Source organism: Drosophila melanogaster, chromosome 3R (genome assembly GCF_000001215.4).
Source record: "Drosophila melanogaster chromosome 3R".
Lineage (NCBI taxonomy): Eukaryota > Metazoa > Arthropoda > Insecta > Diptera > Drosophilidae > Drosophila > Drosophila melanogaster.
In genome coordinates, this window is record NT_033777.3 from 14,443,915 (window position 1) to 14,463,119 (window position 19,205).

Sequence of the window (19,205 nt, forward strand, 5' to 3'; positions counted from 1 at the left end):
GACTAGTAATTAACCCAGTGCATTTTTGACCGCTGCCCGATGCCCATTGAGTGCATACAAATTTTTATTTTTATGGCTCACAGAACAATTTAAAGGACTGACAAACCAAATTGATATGATTGGGGCAATGGATGGGGCGGACTCCATTTCTTGTGGCTTCCACTCTTGTAAACAAACTAATTAAAACTGACACTGACGGCGGATGACAATTTACGCAGCTGTCTGGGAAAAAATGGAGTGCTAAGCTCTGGCTTTCCTCCCTTTGTTGCAATCTGCTTAATTGAAATGTTGCACGCACAATTGCCCAGAGACCAATGGATGCTGCATCAACTGCATTAAAGATGCGACATTCAAATAGGAGTTGAAATTCAAAATGGAATTGGAAATGCAATTCAAGCAATTAATATTTAAATTAGCGGCAACAAAATGGCTAATGAGGCATTGGCAACATGTTGCCAACAGCTGTTGCTAGCAACACATGTTGGCCACATTTTCCAGCCAGCAAATAAATAAAAAACCAAAAAAAAAGCCGAAGAAAAACCAGCAGCCGCCACCAAGTTATGACTCTAACATGCCAAATGCAAAAATGCCAACAATTTGTGTGCACACACACCTAGATGCTAAAATGATGATGACGGTGGTGCTGTTTTCTGTGGTGCGGTGCCTTGGTGGGTCGGTGGATCGGTGGTGCTGCTGACAACGACGACAGTCAGTCTGGCAAGACATGCGAAACGTGGGCAAATAATTATATGTACATGGATACCCAACCAGCTATGTAGATGTGGTCTTTGCTATTTTTTTTTTCATTTTTTCTGCTCAAGCGATCTGGCTGCCATTGTAATTGTTGCCTATTTGGTGTTGGCTTTTAGCGTAAATGCAAAACTGAAGCAACAATAACAGCAGTCGATCAGGCATAACCCCTTGAAAAACAAACAAGCCTTTGTAGATACCGAAATCTGAATGATAAAATTCGAAATTAACAAAAAAATGACTTTTTATAATTTTTTTAGTTATCTAAGCTATCTACTTTAAATATATAAAATACTTCTTTAAAGAATTACCTATTTATAGACATTTAGTTGAGAGCTTAATCGGCTCAAAATGAAGTTGAATATTGAACGCAACTAGTTACATAAAAGTCGCCCATGCTTCTAAAGGGTTAACTGAAAATTGTTACACATTTTTGTTATTACCGCCCGTTGTTGTTTGCTGTTGGCCCCGAGCTGACTTCCAAGCCCAAGCGGTGACAATCATAATTTTTCATAGCTCAACCGGTTTGCGGCGAGCTCGACTGACGTTTTATGCTTAGCTGGTCTCGTGCTGGAGGCACTTTTCCAGCGTTATGCGGGTCGCCAAGGATTTCGCTCAGTGTACACATGCTGCGCATGCGCAGTGTAATAATGTGCGCACAAGTGTCGTCGGCGTTGGCGTCTCTGGGTTTTGGCCAAGTCCGCTGAGTTGGCCCAAACGACAGGGGGTTCAGGGGTTCAGGGTTCAGGAACGACGTCGTGCTCATTGCACAAAAGAATAATGTGGCATGTGCTCGGGCTGTAATTACCTTGCCTCTCCAAGTGCCACAGCGGGATTGTGTTGGTGTCTCGAAAACAAAAAACTGGCTCTCGTAATTAGCCGTATTTTTATTTTTTGTTTTGGTCTGCTCGCAATGAAGGGCCTTGGGCCAAGGCATTATTTTCTTTTTTTTGATTTGCATAAAGCGAGAGATTTATGGCTATAAGGCGAGATTTCTTGAATATCAAGGTTGGGCCTTCCAAAGCCTAAAACAAAAAATAATATGAAACTATAGGTAACTGCACCAAAATAAAACTAAATGTGTAAAATTGGTACATTGATTCGTTTCAAAGACACAGCAATTGGTTTGACATTTCGAGAGCATGTTTCAGTTACAAAGTAAGAAGCCATTTCGATTTATTTTATCTCCAGCCGCTTTGAAGCATCAGTAATTCTTTTGACTTGGCATTTAGGCGGTTGTTATTTCTTTTTCTCTGTTTTTTTTTTTTGTACATCTGTGAAATGTAGACGGCGCAGAGCAGTCTATAATTTTCAAACATTCAAGTGCCCATCAGCGGACCAGGCAGACCCATTTTTCTTTGGAGGCTGTCTTGTGAAAGGAAGTTTGCGGCTGCTTAGCTGTTTAGCTACATTGCCACATTACATTGCCAAAATGCCGAGCAACTTGACCAGCAAAAGTAGCAACTGCAACAATTGCTGAAACTGCAGCAGCAACATCAGCGGCAGAAACAACAGGCAGCGGCAGCAACATGAAAAACTATTGCAGCTGCAATTACTCGCACTTCAAAATGCCAACATTTTGCACAAAGAGAATTTTTCGTTGTTGTTTTCCCTGAGCCTGCTGCTCAGCCAGCGACAGCAACAACAAAAGCCCAATGTGGCAACATCAATCATTTTGCATTTGCATGCAACAGACAGTAGCCCAACAACAACAACAACAACCACCACAAAAAAAAAACACTCGTGTTGCAGTGGGAACGGCAAAAGTGAGGCATAAATTAGCTGGAGGCTTTGTGTTAAGTTTAAATATTGCACTTGCCCCTTCAGATCCCCTTTTTAATCTACATTTTACCATGGTCTGCTTAGCTTCATGGGAGTAAAAGTTTAAGAGTGTAAAAGTGTTTCCCCGAAGTCTTTTGTTATTTGCTGACTTCATTCTAAAGATACTTGCAGCACTTTCGCTGCCGCACAGTTGCAATCCATTTGGCGTATTTTATTACCAACACAGCATGACTCATGACTCACGACTCAAAAGCCAATCCACGATGCGTTGTCATCTTGAGTCTTCATAATTGTGGTTTGTTTGCCTTTTACGGCTTTTGCCCCAGAGGGAACTTAGTTCCCATTCACCCACACAGAAACTCAAAAGAGGACCACTTAAGGCCCTCCATAGACTGTCCACATCCGTTCTGACTCAGTTCCAGAATTGGCTGTAAAACCAATCACCTCTTTACTTATGGGCATTTCTTTGGCATCCTGTTTTATTGTTCTGTGACTAAGAAGTTCTACCAAGAAGTGTAATGGATTAGCGAAGTTTTTATAGTAATCCTTAAACAAGGGTCGTATGTTTACTTCTAAAAACAAAAATTATTCAGTAAAAACTATTATTCTGATGGTTTAATTGCCGCAGAAAGAAATCCTTTTTCTTTGCCCATTCGTGTTGACCGCATAAAAGACGCTGACATAACATTTCGCAGGCGAATGATTTATGCTAAATCCGAACAGAAAATCGCATAAACGGACAGGCTTATCTCAATGAGCTGCTGCCAATGGCCAATGGCCATGGGGGCCAACTGAGGAGCCACCGATGGAGTCCCGGACTTTTGGCCATATATGCGTGCAGCCACGCAGAAAAATCGAAAAAAAAACCAGACAAAAAGCACAAGAGGCGATATTGATAGGCGCAATTAATTATACGCGCCTCACACTGACAGTAAGCGTTTTGCTTTGGTGGCACCGTCTCCATATATCCCCATCTCTCTCTCTCTCTCTCTATCGCTCAACACGCTCTATCTCACTCCTTCTTCGATCGAGCGTCGTTGCCGCGTATCAATGACCAAATGACATATTAGCCTTCGTCTTAGTGTAAAAAGCCGCGATAACTTTGGCAGACGCACACACGCAATGTGCCTCCAGGAAAGCAGCAACAAAAGAAAAACAAAAATATGTAGAAACCAAACTACCACAACATCGAAGTCAACTTAGAATCTAATCGTTTATTGAACTCCCAAGTCAAACTAGAAATCGAACATAATACGCATACGCAGCGTGCGCCGCCGCATGAAACCGCTTGCGGTATACGATTTTTCGGTAAACTGGAGCAGACAGTGTCCAACTGTGTCGCTCTGCTGGCCCGCTGGCGGCGTTGAGAGCTGGAAATTACGACCCCAGTCCCCCCTTTTGAACCACCACCACCCCCCACAGGGCTCCAGATTTCGATTAGGAGGCCAGCGGACTACAGTGTGGGAAAATCATGACTGATCTAAATGCCCGCTTTAATTAGTTTTCGAATCAACTATTTGTACTAGTCCATAGTTTAGCTCTAAGGTGAATATGAAATTTTATAATGGTCATATAACAATAATTAATTCAAATGCTTTAGATGTGTGTAATTACAGTACTTAATTTATTTTCATTTGTATTACTTCTATTAAGCTAAGAAGGTTGTGTTTAATTACAAACATTTCTTTTTTTTTTTTTTTTTTGTGTAAGCCGCATATGAATATGGATTATGCTGGGGGAGTAGGAAGTTGAAGCGCACGTTTCGTTGAAATATGAGTAGCTAAGTGACTTTATCACGGTGGCCCCGAACCAACACAAAACCCAAACCCAACCAAACCAAACAATGTAGAGTAGAAGGGAAGTGTAGAGAGTGGCGCCAATGATTTCCATTGCATTCATTCCCATGAACTTGGAGTGAATGCAACTCCCACGCTTTAAAGTAGCTCGTTTGGGATATTTGTCACGTCTTTGTTGCGGTCTTGAATGGTCGCTTTCCTAGAGGAAAGTCGCTTGAATTTCATAGGTCTAGTCCAGCCCTATTATAAAGTTCTATTCTTCAGAAAGTATATTTACGAGCACAAAGCGTTCGATGTGTGTTTGGAATTCTAAAGGCTTGGGAGTCAAATAATAGCTTTAAGGTTTGAAAAACATTTTATTCATTTCTCTTTTCTATAATTCCACAATATATACATTTTTTTTTCTATGCTCTCTGCCGACTGCATTTTCAAGTTGCTAAGCAATTTTAACATTATTTAATAAGCATGAGGGCGTAGCCGGCAGCTTAGCCGCTTGAAAAACCAACAAAAATCGATGGCAAATTGTCAGTTACTACTGTGTAATCAGCCGAACAATAGCAACAATCATGGCTTGGCAATGCTTTCAGCTTTCAACTCTCCACTGATTTGCTAAACAATTACGAGTGCACTCGGTGAGTACTGGCCGTACACAACAAATAGGTTGTACAAGCACTTTAGATAAGAATCTTAATAGAATTGCCAGGCGAAATGCAATCCCGACACACACACAGATACAGATACAGATGCACCCACAAAGTAGGGACTCGAGTTGCGACCTAATGATATTTATCAGCAATTCGTACAATTTCCATGAGGGCATCATCATATTTACAAGTTAATATTTACGCTAACAAGATTTGCCCGTCCCCACAACTAAGTTGGTGATCTAGCCAGAGGCTCGGGCTGTTGTTCTCTGTTCTTTGGGTTCTCTTGCTTGGTATCCGGGATCCGGGATCTGGGATCTTGGATTCTCATCCTCAATCCCATTCCTCGCACAAAAGGATCGCAATGGCACACGGCTATGGAGATGGAGACACTTAGATATCGGGGGAGGGCGACATGAGTAGACAAGCAGAATGCTTGTTAAAGCGCACAACATGCAGATTTCATTAAAGATATCGCCGGATGGCACTGCAGTCGCTGAAGGGAGCCACTTTGCATGTGGCAGACAAAGAGCAAAAGCTGGCGTGCACTGAAAGAAAACTACGCACATATGTACATACATACATAGAAATTAGTTCAGCAAGTAATTTTTTTATAGGAATTAATTCATTCAATAGAAATCAATTGTAATCATCTACCAAGTTAACTTCTAAAAACATTGTTCCGACTATCTGCTACCCAGTGTACAGTGTACTACTCAGTGTACAGAGAAACAACAAGAAACAGTGATTTCAGCGGATGTTGTTGTTGATGCAAATGTGGTGCAATATGCCTCACTGCGAATGGCGAATTTCTGACGCGAAAGTGAAGCGCAATCCGCTGGCAGGAGTTCCTCGCTCGGAGCTTCTAATGAAAGTCCAGCAGACTGAATGACTGAATGACTAACTGACGGACTGGCTGAATGTCTGAATGTCTGGCCAAGCCTTGCCGACTGTGGCCTAATAGCTGTGGTAATAAAATGGCAATTAAGTGCCTTTATGGCCGTGTCCCATCATCCTGTGCTGGTCCACAGCCGTGGGGCATCCTTTTATGCCCCATGGCCGGAGCCCCATAAAAATACTTGTTTACGCATGTACCAACAACTCTATACTCTATGGCCATAGCAACTGAATCCTGGCTTGGTAATTCGCCTGCGGTATCTGCGGTTTTGGTTCTACATTTTTGTATTTGGCAAATCGGTTTTAGGGCTCATCTCTCGCCCGGAATTGTTTATGTTTATTGTGGGCATAAGTTTGTGCTATTTTATAGTTTTATCGCTTACATATGTCGAATGCAATTTGCCGTTGGGCGGGCCAGTCTACGTTTATTGATTTTAAGTGTGAGTTTATGCGGTGCCCGGATAAAAGGGATCCCATAAAATAATGCCCGGCCCTATTGAATTCGTTCGGCATGTCAACCTCATAAGCAGCGCATACGAATTAACGCTGGGCACTCGGATTCCCCGCCGGGATCGGTAATGAATCTGGGGGATCGTCGGGATCTCTTTGCCTTCTGCATTATGAAAGTCAGCATAAGCATAACCCAAACAAATCAGAAGATTAAAGCAAATCTGGCCATCTAGGCACTTGTTTGGATTGGCTTTATGGTCAACTGGTGAGTAGATGAACAACAGCGCAACCGACACTTTAGAAGCCCTTTGAGTGGCAATTTAGGCATAATCAGGCTGTTAAAACCAGCTTGATTGTTGATCATCGTGCACTGCGCAAAATGTTATACTCACTTTAAAGTTAACTATTAATATAATACATCTACATGCTTTATAGTTTAGATTATATTTTTTTCGCATTGGGGAAATCCCAGCAATGACAGTATTTTGCAATATGTTTCCGACTGATTGCGCTTTTGTGATTCGGTTTTAGAGGGCGGGTATCTCTGACGGATTTCAGTTAAGACTCCATGACAAACAAATTTGAATCAGCATGGTTTTGAGTACGGCTTTCAATGACTGTCTTCGTGAGTCACTAACTCTGCGTATGCGTAATATTTTAAGACGGCTAAAGCTGTCTTCTCTGCAGTTGCTCTCGTTTCTCTTTCCAAACTGACGATTTCCGTTCTACCTGGGCAGAAACAAACTCGTTATCTCTCTTTGTTCATTTTTATGGCTCTTTCCAAAGTATTAGTTATCAGAAATGTCGTTGCTTTTGTTGATTTCTCCACCATTTTTGGCACCACCCGCTTTAGATACATTAATGCGAATTCGATTTGGAAATATTTGACTTTGATTTGAGTCACAGTCAGTTCACGAGAATCACTTATTGCCCGAAAGAACTGAGATATTCCGAAATCGTGTGTACGTTTATTGAAATGCAAACAGTTGGGGAGCAACAACAGAAGCAACATGACATGGCAGTACATATTTGCATGGGAATTAGAAACAAGAAACGCTGAATATCTGACTGGAGTTTTTTTTTTGCGCTGGCGCAGAAATCTTGTTCAGCATGGGGCGGCCATATAGCGTCGGCATGCCCCATACCAAAAATAACTCGGCATACAGCAACATCACATCAGCAGCAGCAGCAGCAGCAGCAGCAGCAGCAGCAGCAACAACCGCAGCAGCAGCAGCACACGAGCAACCTCAAACTTGCCCAGCAGCAGCAGCAGCAACACAAATGGCAACATTAGCGCAAATTTCAACGGGGCACAATTTGAATTTGAATTTTGCTTTTTGTGCGACACTCACAAACACGTTTTCCGTATATATTTATTTTGCTTTGCGTTTTTGGGCCTTTTATAATATATAGAAAAAGCCAGACCAGAGCTACAACAACTCAAGTCAGGCAAAAAACCAAAAAAAAAAAAAAAAGAATTCCCCCAGAGCCAATGACTCCGAAAAAAAACATGTGTTGATTAACATAAATGATTTCTGTGCGGCTCAAAAGCCTGTTCGTCTGCCATTTGTAAAATGTAAAAGCATTTTTGGAAATCTGTATTGCTGCTCGGTGTCAAAACGTAAATAGCAGCTGGCAAATATTTATTGACTTAATTGGCATATTTGCTCGGCACTGGGAAAGTTTAGCTTTTTAGTTAATTAAGAAATTTGTTACATACCTTTTTTTGCTGCAATTTTCATGCAAAATATTCGGGCGACTCCAAACTCTAAACTGCAAAGAGAAAGCCAGAAAAAGGTAGGTTAGTTTATTTGTCAACTAATCAAAGCAATTGTTTCGATAGTTGGGCTTTTGTTTGGAGGGCCCAAGAAAAATATTGGCACGCTGTGCGTTATATGCTAATTTCACGCTGTATCTTTCGCATGATAAATGCCTTGACTAAATGCATAAATTTAAGCCAAGTTAAGCAAACAGCTGAGCAGCTGAAAGCAGGTAGTTCGCTGTTTAAAGGTTGCTAGGCCAGTTTCGTTTGCCCAGCTGGACACGAAAAATAAATTGACACAACTCGATCCAAGTTTGGGCCATAAAACTTAGAGCAAATCGATAATGCAATGTGGCATATATTATAAGATGAAGATGCAGGGGAAACAAATGTTATATTCGTCGATTTGTACTAGTTAATAGGTATACAAATATACAACTTATTTTCATGGCCCGTAAACCATTCGAAAATACCGACGATTATACAGAATGCAAGCTTGAGCAACATGCCGTATTTTCCACGTTTTTTCTTGCTGAAGAACTGACCAATATGTTCGGGAAGCACAAGGCCAAGACGAGTGACGTTGATTGCGAAATGTCTCATATAACTTGCAGAGCAGCTTGCACAATTTTCCGAACAACACAACCCCAAGCGAGTTGTCTTCGTGTTCGTTGTTTTTTTAATTTTTCCATTTTCGCATTTACCATCCTTCCTTTTGCAATTCAATCAGCTGACATATAGTACGTAGCCTCCTGGCCAACGGAACGGAACCAGACGTCATTTGGAATACAAATCGCCCGTTGTGGCACATCAGGTTTCGCCATGGTCGTCACTCAAAGCCCAAACTGAAACCAGTAGAATTTCTAAACTGGTTGAGCGACACAAAAGGCCGAGAGCCAGCCACTATTCACTACTCACTATTCACTATTCGCCACTAACAATGCATCTCGCATTCTATACTAAATGTATAACAAATTCCGGTAGGTGCGGTTTGCTGTTTTTACTTTCAAATGCCTGGCATATTTCTACAAACTTACCCATAGCAAATGGCTGAAAGATCGAGCCCTGTCAGCTCTGGCCAATTTGCGTGTGTTAATTGAGACTAACTGCTCCAGTAGACGGCGGCCCTAGTGCTTTGATTAATTATAGACAGGCTGTCATAATTTACGACTGCTGAGTTTGTGGCTAGTTGCATGACAGAATGCAATGGAAAAATGAGGAGGAAATGTTACACAACATCGCGCATCTGAAAATGAAAGCCGCCCCTCTCGAAATCTTTGTATTTTTCTAACCCAGAAAAATAAGAGCGCTGCGAAAGAAAGCAAGCCACTCGAATAGTTGACAAATCATCGCCAGATTTACTTTTCAAGAATTAATCCCGCAAATCTGCAGACTCATGGCCTAATCAAAAGTAAGAGTTACCGAAAATTGTTCATCAGCAATGAAAATAAGACAAAACTGGTCACCGAATTAACCCATATTTTGCCAAGAGATGATCGCGGGCTCAAGATCCCAAGTGGAAAAGTGGAGAGCTTGCGTGCCTAGAGCTTATTGATCGAACTGATCGAACAACAAATGGCAGTTGCAACTACTGACACACCTTTGGCCATAAAAACGAGCTATATATATATATATATATATATATACAATAGTTTTAAAGCCGAAGTCGAGTTGCAACTGTTGCAATAATGAGCAACTGCCAAAGGGAGATAAGACGGTGTGTGGGTGCCACCGAACTGGCGAACCACCTGCATTTTCCATTTTCATTTTCCCATTTGATGCCGCTTGATTCGCAATTTGAAAGCCTGCCAATCAGCTGGCTAAAAGTGAACAATGAACAACTGCCAACTTAGCTGGCCCAGCGTGTGACTGCCAAAATATTGCATTGTGTGCACACGATTTCGTTATGCATTTCAAATGCAAATTGGTTTTGAAAGGTAATTGATCCCCGGGCTCTTTGCGCCGCTCAATGACAGAATTATTCTCCGATTGCGACTTTCAAATGCAGCGCAGGAAATACAAAACACAAGAAACCGAATTAAAAAAAAAAACAAAAAAAGACTAAAAAGGTGCCCACAAAAGATTTGTGAACTGATTTCGTATGCTGCCAGCAAACACAACGAAATCATGGAAATTAAATAAACTCCGCACGATCCCTGGCACATTTATAACTTTGAACTTGACAGCCGCTGACTAGATGCCACTAAAACATTCCAAGGCACATGCAGTCAGTTCTCCCTAGTGGTGAACACTTCGAGTTTTTGAATTACTAACCAAATAAAGATTTTTAAGCATTTAACAAAAGTATAAGCTGAGTATAGTGACATTTTTATGGACGTTATTAGCTCCTCTACAGTGGTGGTTTACCAAAAAGAACGACATACATTTGTATTCATAAATCGCCTATATGTCACTGAAGCTTCAAGTTTCTAAGTCCCCACTGTACTTTAAAACCAATCTACTTCTATCTGGGTTTCTTTGATATGACAGCGTTAATTGAATTTCATTTTCATTCAGATTTCCCGGCAGCTTTCTGGGTGAGCCGAACCGAATAGCTCTTCTAATCGGGCTGCATGGTTCATTACGCATGCAGGGAAGCGTTACAAATTAACCCAGTTATTTACGATTATTTCGTTTTAAATTTGGGTATTAAAGATGATTTAGCTGCCTATGCAATACGAGTACAATACAATAGATGCCCTCGATTGCGTTCTGGAGATGCAACTGAGGCAGCGGCAAGATCTTGTAAATTGCATAATCGCCCAGCTGGCCAGGCACAGTTGGTAGGTATGCTGTTTGGACCTGACTCGAATAGTATCCGCATTTGTATCTGTATCTTCTAGCCGGGCCTAAAACGTGTTTCCGCAGTCGACTGCTCCATTTTGGCCCCCCCCACCTGCCCAACCGAGACCAAGACTTTCGAGTCGTAATTGCCCTGGCAATTTGCAATTGTGCGGCTCTGGTTCTGGCAGATTGATGCCTTAGTTTGATAATGGCCAATGTCGAGGCATGCAATTTTAACGGTTGCACGGTGTCAGAAAGAAAGAAGAGATCCCCGGTGTTTCGAAGATGATAATTCCCGGTAGCCGAAAACAAAGGGCAACAAACTGGTAACTGCAACTGTGTCAAGTGAGTCACACAGAAGACAAAGATGAACCCAATTCTTATTCTTATTCTTAATCTTATTCTTTTCTTTTCCCATAAAAAATCATCAGTCACGTGCCCTCTTAGCCATCTTTCCTGCATTTTTCTCCCGTATTCACGGCACAGCGCTCTATTGTCTGAGAAAAAAATGCATTTAAAAAACGATACAGGTGACAGAAAATTAGCAAAAACAAAGTGTTATGTGCGACAGCTGAAAGAGCGACAATTAGGCGCATTTTGTGTGTGTTTCGTATTTTTTCTTGTCTGTCTGCCAGTTTGTGGCCATTGCATTCAATTCCCCCCAAAACCGAAAATTGTGCAATAACAATTTGCGCTGCACAAAAATGCGCGAGCAGCTTGGCCAGCAAAAAAACAAAAAAATACAATACGAAAACTGAGACAAGTTGCGTGGTGGCTTTGTTACACTGATACGCAGAAAATCGGAATTTTCCGCTTTAATTTCAGTGTTTAATTTAAAAATAAATTATACATGCGACAGTTGAGTGTTTGGGTAGGGAAAACATTTTATTATATTATCAGTTAATCTGAACAAGAACTTAGTAATTCAGTTTCATGTAAATCAAACTGCATATTTGTAAGTATAAGTCCATACATGTGAGTTATCTATGTAAATTCTAGTTATACGTTTTTCCCAGTGTACTTGCAGTGCCTGTGCGATTGAACATGTGGTTGGGGGTGTGGTGCCGCAATTGTTTTGGCCTGGGCACAATATTTGAGACATCGTAAAAGTTTCACACAGTTCATTAAGCGAAACAAATAAATAAATAGAGTTTAATTGTGCAATCGCCGATAGAAATTGTCATCGCGGGCAATGCGATCGAACCAACCATAAATGGTCAAAAGCAATGGCAGCTTGGGATGGGGGGTGTTAATAGCCCCCTAAGCCTAATGAAGGTTAATGGACAGCGGGCGACATGAAAACGTGAAATGCACGAAAGACAGTGGAAAATTGTCAAAAACTGTTTCAATACCCGCGGAGTTGGGGGGCATAAATCATGCAAAATGTACAGTTAATAAAACGATCGAATTTCATTAATTGTAAATTAAGCCCGTAACCAAAAACGCACATGAGAGCGAGACAGCGCTATCGGGTGAGAGTGGGTGAGCGATAGAGGACGCCTGCATTTGGAAATGGGCTAGAGCTGTTTTTCCCTGGCTTTAACCTGGCCCGGTGGTGTTTTTCTTCTTCTGGGGACGAGCCACGACAACCACGCGGAAAATGCGCGACAAGGCGACGACGACTCTGCAATGGCGACAACTGCATGCCACGGAAAAGCTGCTGCTGCCACCGATACTGAAACAGAAACAGAAACAGACGCGCGGTTTGGCTTGCCTGGGGATGGAATGATGATCGCTGTGGCATGGGTTTTATAGACCGCAAGAAATACTTAGAAAGATATTTTGGAAAGCAAGAAAACGCACTTTACTTTAAGAGGTGGAAATATTCCTTAATTTTTCTATTTTATTTTAGGTTTATTTTAATGGTTTATGTACGTTTATTTTCAGGGTGAATATCAATTATATGGTGCTATCAAACTATAAGGTTTGTATGTTCTTTTTAGAACTGCTATGTCATTTATTTACTAAGGTCACTATATTTTTCTCTAAGTGCTTATTGGTGCGTGGTGTGTTGGTGCATCTAAGCCTGGGTCTGAGCCTGGGTTTGAGCCGGCATTGTTGATTGGTGGCTGCAGTTGGCTGGCGACGTTAATTTCACTTTAACAAACATTTCGCTTGTCTGCCGCCGAGACCGCAAATGCCAAAGCAGACTTTTGCGGCCTGTGTGACAGATCATATAGAAATGTGTTGCATTTCTAATCAAAACGATCGATCAAACGGTAGTTTTCTGTTGCGTTTGCCTCTCAGCTGCAGATTGAGTTCGAGTTTGATGCATGCCCCGTATGAGTTATGTATCGGCGATATGAGGCGCACATATGGCGCTGGTTTGTTTGCCTAACCGTCTGTATGTCTGTCTGTCTGCCCGCCTGTCTATCTATCTGTATATCTGTATATCTTTCTGTCAGACCCGTCCCTTTCCCCTTTTTTCTCCATGTGTATTCGATTTGTCTGTCTGTCTGTCGGTCTGCCTGTCGTTTTGTCTGGCTGTGCGAATGCCTCAGTTGACACACGATACTCTGCTTTAATAACGGTGGCCAGCATCTGTGTTTGCGTTTGTCAGCCATTCGATTCGATTCCCCATTTGATCGATCGCTGCTGAAAACATAATTTGGTCGGCGGCGGGTCTTTTTAAGGAAATGCATTGCCCAAACAAAAAGTCTCAATTACACAGGCCGTGTGGAAAGGAAAAGGGGCCCTAAATCCGTATTATGCTTAATGGCCCAGCTAATAGCCTTCATCCCTGGCCTTAGCCGTATGGCAATTGGTAGACCCCCAATTCGTAACCCTTAACCTTTCACAGCAGCCCCCTTTGGTCGGCAACAACCTTGAAACCCATGCTATAAACAATCAAAAACCCATTAACGCCTGCTACGAAACCTTTTAGAGGGACCTTGCCGGCTCCATGTTGGTTTACGAGTATTTACCAACATCATTACGATGAGACTGCACATTTTCTCAAGAACTATTACAGCCACTAAGCGAAATTAAACAATCTACATACAGCTACATTCGAACACTTGGAGTCGGAATAATAGTTATGCAAATTAGAGGGGGGGGGGGCATTAGAAGATGTGAAAATTTACCAAATGGTTTTACTGTTAAGTTTCGTTTAAGATCTATTCTTCTTAAATGAAATCTTTAGGTTTTAAGTATTTTAACTATGTACGACCTTTCAGTTTAATTATTGAATATGATTTAATATCGAAAAGATGCTTATACGAATGGTTTGGTAATTATTTCTGAGACACAAGTATGCCTCATTTAAGAGACGCAACATGTGTGGGTCCTAAACTAGTGACCCCAGCTGTATGTTTAGATGCAGCATCTGTGGAAGTGGATGCAATGATCCTTCACCCCCACAGCAGCCAGATCTTACCGACCCTTCCCTCGGGCCCACTATTCGAATAGAGAAACAACGTTTTGTATCTTTACATTTCTAAGAAGCATTTAATGCCCAAGCGAGCATTGCGTGCCGCAGTCTGCGTTGCAGATAGATTCAGACTCAGATACAGATACACATACAGATGCCGATTTCGATGGCGATGTGCTGCTGGGGAGCCTCCACGTAATTCGAACTTTGAATCTGCCTGGGTGCCACAAGTGTGACTATTAAATTGGCGGCGGTAATTTCAAGTTGTTGTTTTCCCCGCCGTTTTTTCGCCTGGCCAAATGTCCGCCATGGGCTCGGTTTTTTCGGTCTGACTCTGGGACCACACAACCAATTCTGTGGGATCGCCGCTTTGGGTTTGTTTGCTTTTTCCTTGCTTTTGCTGTTGCTTTGCTTTGGTTGCTTTTGCTGCTGCCTTTACTGAAATTAACCCTCTCGTGTGTGCGTGCGTGTGTGCCTCACTGTCTGTGGGGCATTATGCAACCGCTGCACAATCGTTGCGGCACATATGAAAAGCGAGTCAGAGGCTCCCTCACTCCGTTCTCGTTCAATTGAATTTTTATGACGAATTTTAATGCCCCAAAAACGGACAGTTGAACTCCCAATGCAGTGAAAAAAAATTTATATTATCACATATAGTTCATCAATTAGACATTTTGGGAAATTGACTGCTTGTGTTAGTGACCTACATATAAGAGATTATTTTGAACAAAATTTTTTTGAAAATAACATACTGTTAAGTATAACTTCCTCTTAAAGAGAAGATGAATTAATATATATTTCAGAACCATAGAGATACCTCTTATTTTCCCCTGTGCACATTGACTGGGCCACCCAGGATTTAATTGCCAACTCTGATGGGTAATTAAAATCAGCACAGCGTCCATAGCTTCGCGCAATCGCAGAGCATCTGCACCATTGCAGAATCGTAAGAGAAAATCTGATTAGCGACCTACGCGCGACATTTTGCGGAATTATGGCGGCATATTCTCGGCTGTCAGTCGGAGTCCGGGCAACTGACCAGTCGGGCGTTGCCCACACGCTCCGCCGGCGGCTGTCAGAACGGTTTAAGGAGTCGCCGTCAGCCGCCCAACTGGCAGACAGGAACGGCCATCGGGTGACAAATCAATAGCCGGCAACGTAGGCAGAACAGCAGGATCAGAAGCAAAGTCCAGTCTCCAGACTCGAGACTCCAGACTTCCAACTCCCAACTTCCAACGCCACTGGACCATCGAAACTCCATCGAGTGTAGGCATTAAATATGCTGCTGACACTTGGAAATCTGTCCCCCGGTAATCAGCAATAAGACATATCTCTGCCCAACGTGGCTGCCAGTTGATATTGCGACATGATCGAGAATCTCCACTGGGGCGTGGGCTTTGTAGCATTGCCGGTCTACAGCTAATTAAACGGCTTTGCTGCCATGGCTGAGCTCAAAAAACAAAAATTACAAATAAAAGTGAAAAACTGAAGAGAAAAATACTCCACTGAAAACCAGAAAATTATGAGACACCGACAAGCATTTTGTAATGTACCAAGTTTGATGAGTTCAAAGACCGGACGTAAAAATACAAAGACCTCAAGCGGCGCTCACTGGAAATCGTAAGAAAATATACATTTTACAACCGGACATTTACATTTTTCTTGCTTACAAGAAAAAAGCAACCATAATGGGCAGCTCTAAGGTCAAGGACTTGGAAAAAAGACTTGTGGCCAAAAAAAAAAGAAAATAAAATAAAAAGATTTGGATACTGAAAAGCGGAAATGGGTCGGTCATTAGATCAAGGTTTCTTGCCCGGCAAAGATCACAAAAACCAGCGGAGGAGCTCTGAAAATGGAAGCGGCTAATTAGATTGACAGGCAGATACAAGGCCCTATTAAAAGCTGTTCCAACTGACATAATTTGTTTGATTGTCTAATTCAGTGTGCGATTCGAAAATGCTGCAAATGATTTGCATTTTCCTGTTGCCCTTAGCTTAGTTTGCGTCCACAATTGCGCATTGAGATTTCATCTGGCGTTGAATGCCAATTCTAATGTATGCGCAAAAACAAAGCTTCCTCTTCGAATGGCCTGCGAATGCAAATTTTCGCCTTTGTGCATTTTTTTTTCTCTCCCATTTGGATGGATGAGCAGGACGTCGCTTTGGTCTGTCCAAAAGTGTGGGGCACAAGCCAAAAAGGGGGGGGGGAGGGGGCAAAAGCGGGGCAGCAGACTCTTATCTTGTCACAGAAAACTCGGGTTTGCTCCCCTGTTTTTGTCTTTGCTCCTCGCAGAAAATGGCTGAGCCAGCCAGTCGAATTGATGTATGTTTGCACTGAAGAAAATTTAAAAATGTAGTGCTTGAATTGGTTTACGCTGCTCGGTTTGGATGTTGCAAAGTTGGATTTGATCCATGCAATTTTATGCAACTGACAACAATTGTTCTCAGTGCATTTATGCTGGGACTTAAAGCTCAGGGGACAAAAAATAGCACAATGCGACTAACGATGTCTGTTCGGGAATGGCTCGACTGACTTGATACATTGTTGGAGGAAGTGATCTCATCGTAAATTACAAATTACACAAAGTCACGATATCAATTTCAGATATACCCGATGTTTTTGTCGCTCTAGCTGTTTGTTGTTATAATTAAATTGTTGTTATTTTTTCGCTGCGATCAGCGCACCCAACACGAAAAAGAAATGTTCGAAGGAAAAAAAAAACCAGCCATGGAAATTGATTAATGTATTTAAATTGATTGAGCGAGGCGAAACGAAGCGAAGAGGCAGAATCGGATGAAGAAAAAAGCCCACCAAAAGCCGACTAATTGTAGAAGAATATTTCGAAGAGCCGCCACAGAAATTAACATAAATAACAGCAACACAAAAATCGTTTGGGTTCAGGGTCAAACACCTACGCCTGGAAAAAAAGTTAACTTTGCCCCGGCACACGAGGTTCATTAGTACAAGATCAGCATGTGGAGCTTTGGGTATTGTATATAAGTCTATGACTATATGCCCTATTTACCGATTTCGGCTAGCGAAAGGTGACGATGCTGACCCATATGCGGTGAAAGCCTTTTTAATCAGCGACGCGGGATTTCGCCGTGATTTTCCACGGAAAATGCGCCGCAAAGTGCCTAGTCATGGCCCAAAGGCCGGCCTAAATTAACTAACTGTGGCCCATTTCTTAGACAAACAAATCCGATACCCACACACACATACGCCCACACAACCGCCGTAGAATTTTAATTGGAATTTCATTTGATTGCGAGTCGAGAAACCGAATCTTATGATTCTGAGATTAATCAGCCACCGGTGATAATTGCAGAATGTGAATAATTTGACGGTGAATACCTGCCATTAAAATTGTTTTAGATAACCATATCATAGCTCTTTGTTATTGAGTGATAGGAAAGTAGCAACAAAATAACCGATTATTTTAAAATAATCAACCAGAGATAAGCATTCCGAATATTGCAGTTTAATGATTATACATATGTACCTCAGCTGTGTTGCTTGAAGATTTTGCAAGTGAGGGTTTTGGATTTTGGTTGCATATTTAATTTCTCCAGCTGCAATTAAAATACACTTCCGTGAATCTCTTTTTGTTTGCCCATACGATTTCTGTTGACACCGTTGGTCGGGCATCAAATGCGTTGCCAAATATTATGGGAGATATTCATCGCATAGGCAAATATTGCTGCAGCTAAGCCGCAGCTTAATTAATAAAGCAAATACAAATATTTTGCTATTTGCCCGCTGTGCATTAAAGCCCAGGTGAACTTATGCAATTCGAGTGCACAACAACGACGGCCATAAATTTACACATTGTCATGTGCGCCGGGCTCTTTTGTGGCACATAATATTATTTTTTCACAGCATGTTTTCGCCTTTATCTGCCCAAGTGTCGGTTGCCGTTGCGCTTTTCTAACAAATTCTGCCAGCTCAAAATTCTGTAGCTCAAAAAATATTTGCCAGCACAAGTGTTTCAATTTCGGAATTTCGGACAGCCAGGCAGGCAGGCAGGCAAGGCAGTCAGGTAAGAAAGATATGCGATACGGCCCAGATGTCGGGATTGTCTGGAAGTCTGGCTTGTAGGTGGTTATGTCACCTGGTCGCCGGACTGCTGATTGTTGACATGTTGCACATGCACATGCGCATGCACATGCAACACTTGTTGGGTTTTGAAAACGACCTTCAGGATTTGGTAACTATGAGCATTTAAACGACATCACATCACCACCTCACATCTCAGCGATGCGGTCCTGGCCACAGACAAGGTCAACTGCATGCATATAAAATCAGCTTGCTTTTTATGTGCATTACAAATCAATATAAATCGAAGAGTTATAAAAAGCTGAGCAGACCATAAATAAGAGGCCGTTCACAATGAAATCTGAAGTCTGGAAACTGGAAACTGGAATTGCCCGGGTGAATGGCTGCTGTTGCTTTTGCTGCATTGATAACCACCGGAGATGTGTGCTCTCGCCTAGCACATAAATCTTTTCACACCCAGAGAGACTGCGACTCTGGCCATCCGGCCAACTATAGTAGATGGCCAACTAGCTAACCGGCTTTGTATCTGCGCAAAGTGCATGTAGTTTTGAAATTTGAGCTACGCATGCGACGACCACAATCCAAGCCCAGGCTCAGCTAATTACTAGACCAAACCAAGTTCTGGAAATGCGTTGAAAAAAAATAATAATAAAACACACAACGCTGTGATTATCGCTAGTCATAATTTACGAAAAAATTAAAAAAAAAAAGTGACAGCTTTTTTTGTGTTTTAATTGGCAAAGCGAAGCGGCATGATATCATATTGTATATACTAGAGACAGTAATCATTTATTTTTAGCCAAATTGACAGCCACCGAGCGGGCCGATAAAAATGGCTAATTAAAGTGGGAGAGGAAGCGAGATAAGCGACAGCGTGACTATGTAGCCTCCGGAGTATTTATATAATTTTTTTT

At 41.9% G+C, this 19,205-nt stretch overlaps 1 protein-coding gene across 2 annotated transcripts in view; it reads right to left on the bottom strand.

Moving 5' to 3' along the window:
* The window catches only part of cv-c (crossveinless c), a 90,031-nt gene that overhangs the window by 52,232 nt on the left and 18,594 nt on the right, over positions 1–19,205 (bottom strand). For both annotated transcript variants that reach the window (NM_001104318.2, NM_001104316.2), the window contains one exon: positions 8,040–8,092. The gene's annotated coding sequence lies outside the window, so the exon portion shown is untranslated. The remainder of the gene's footprint in view (positions 1–8,039; positions 8,093–19,205) is intronic.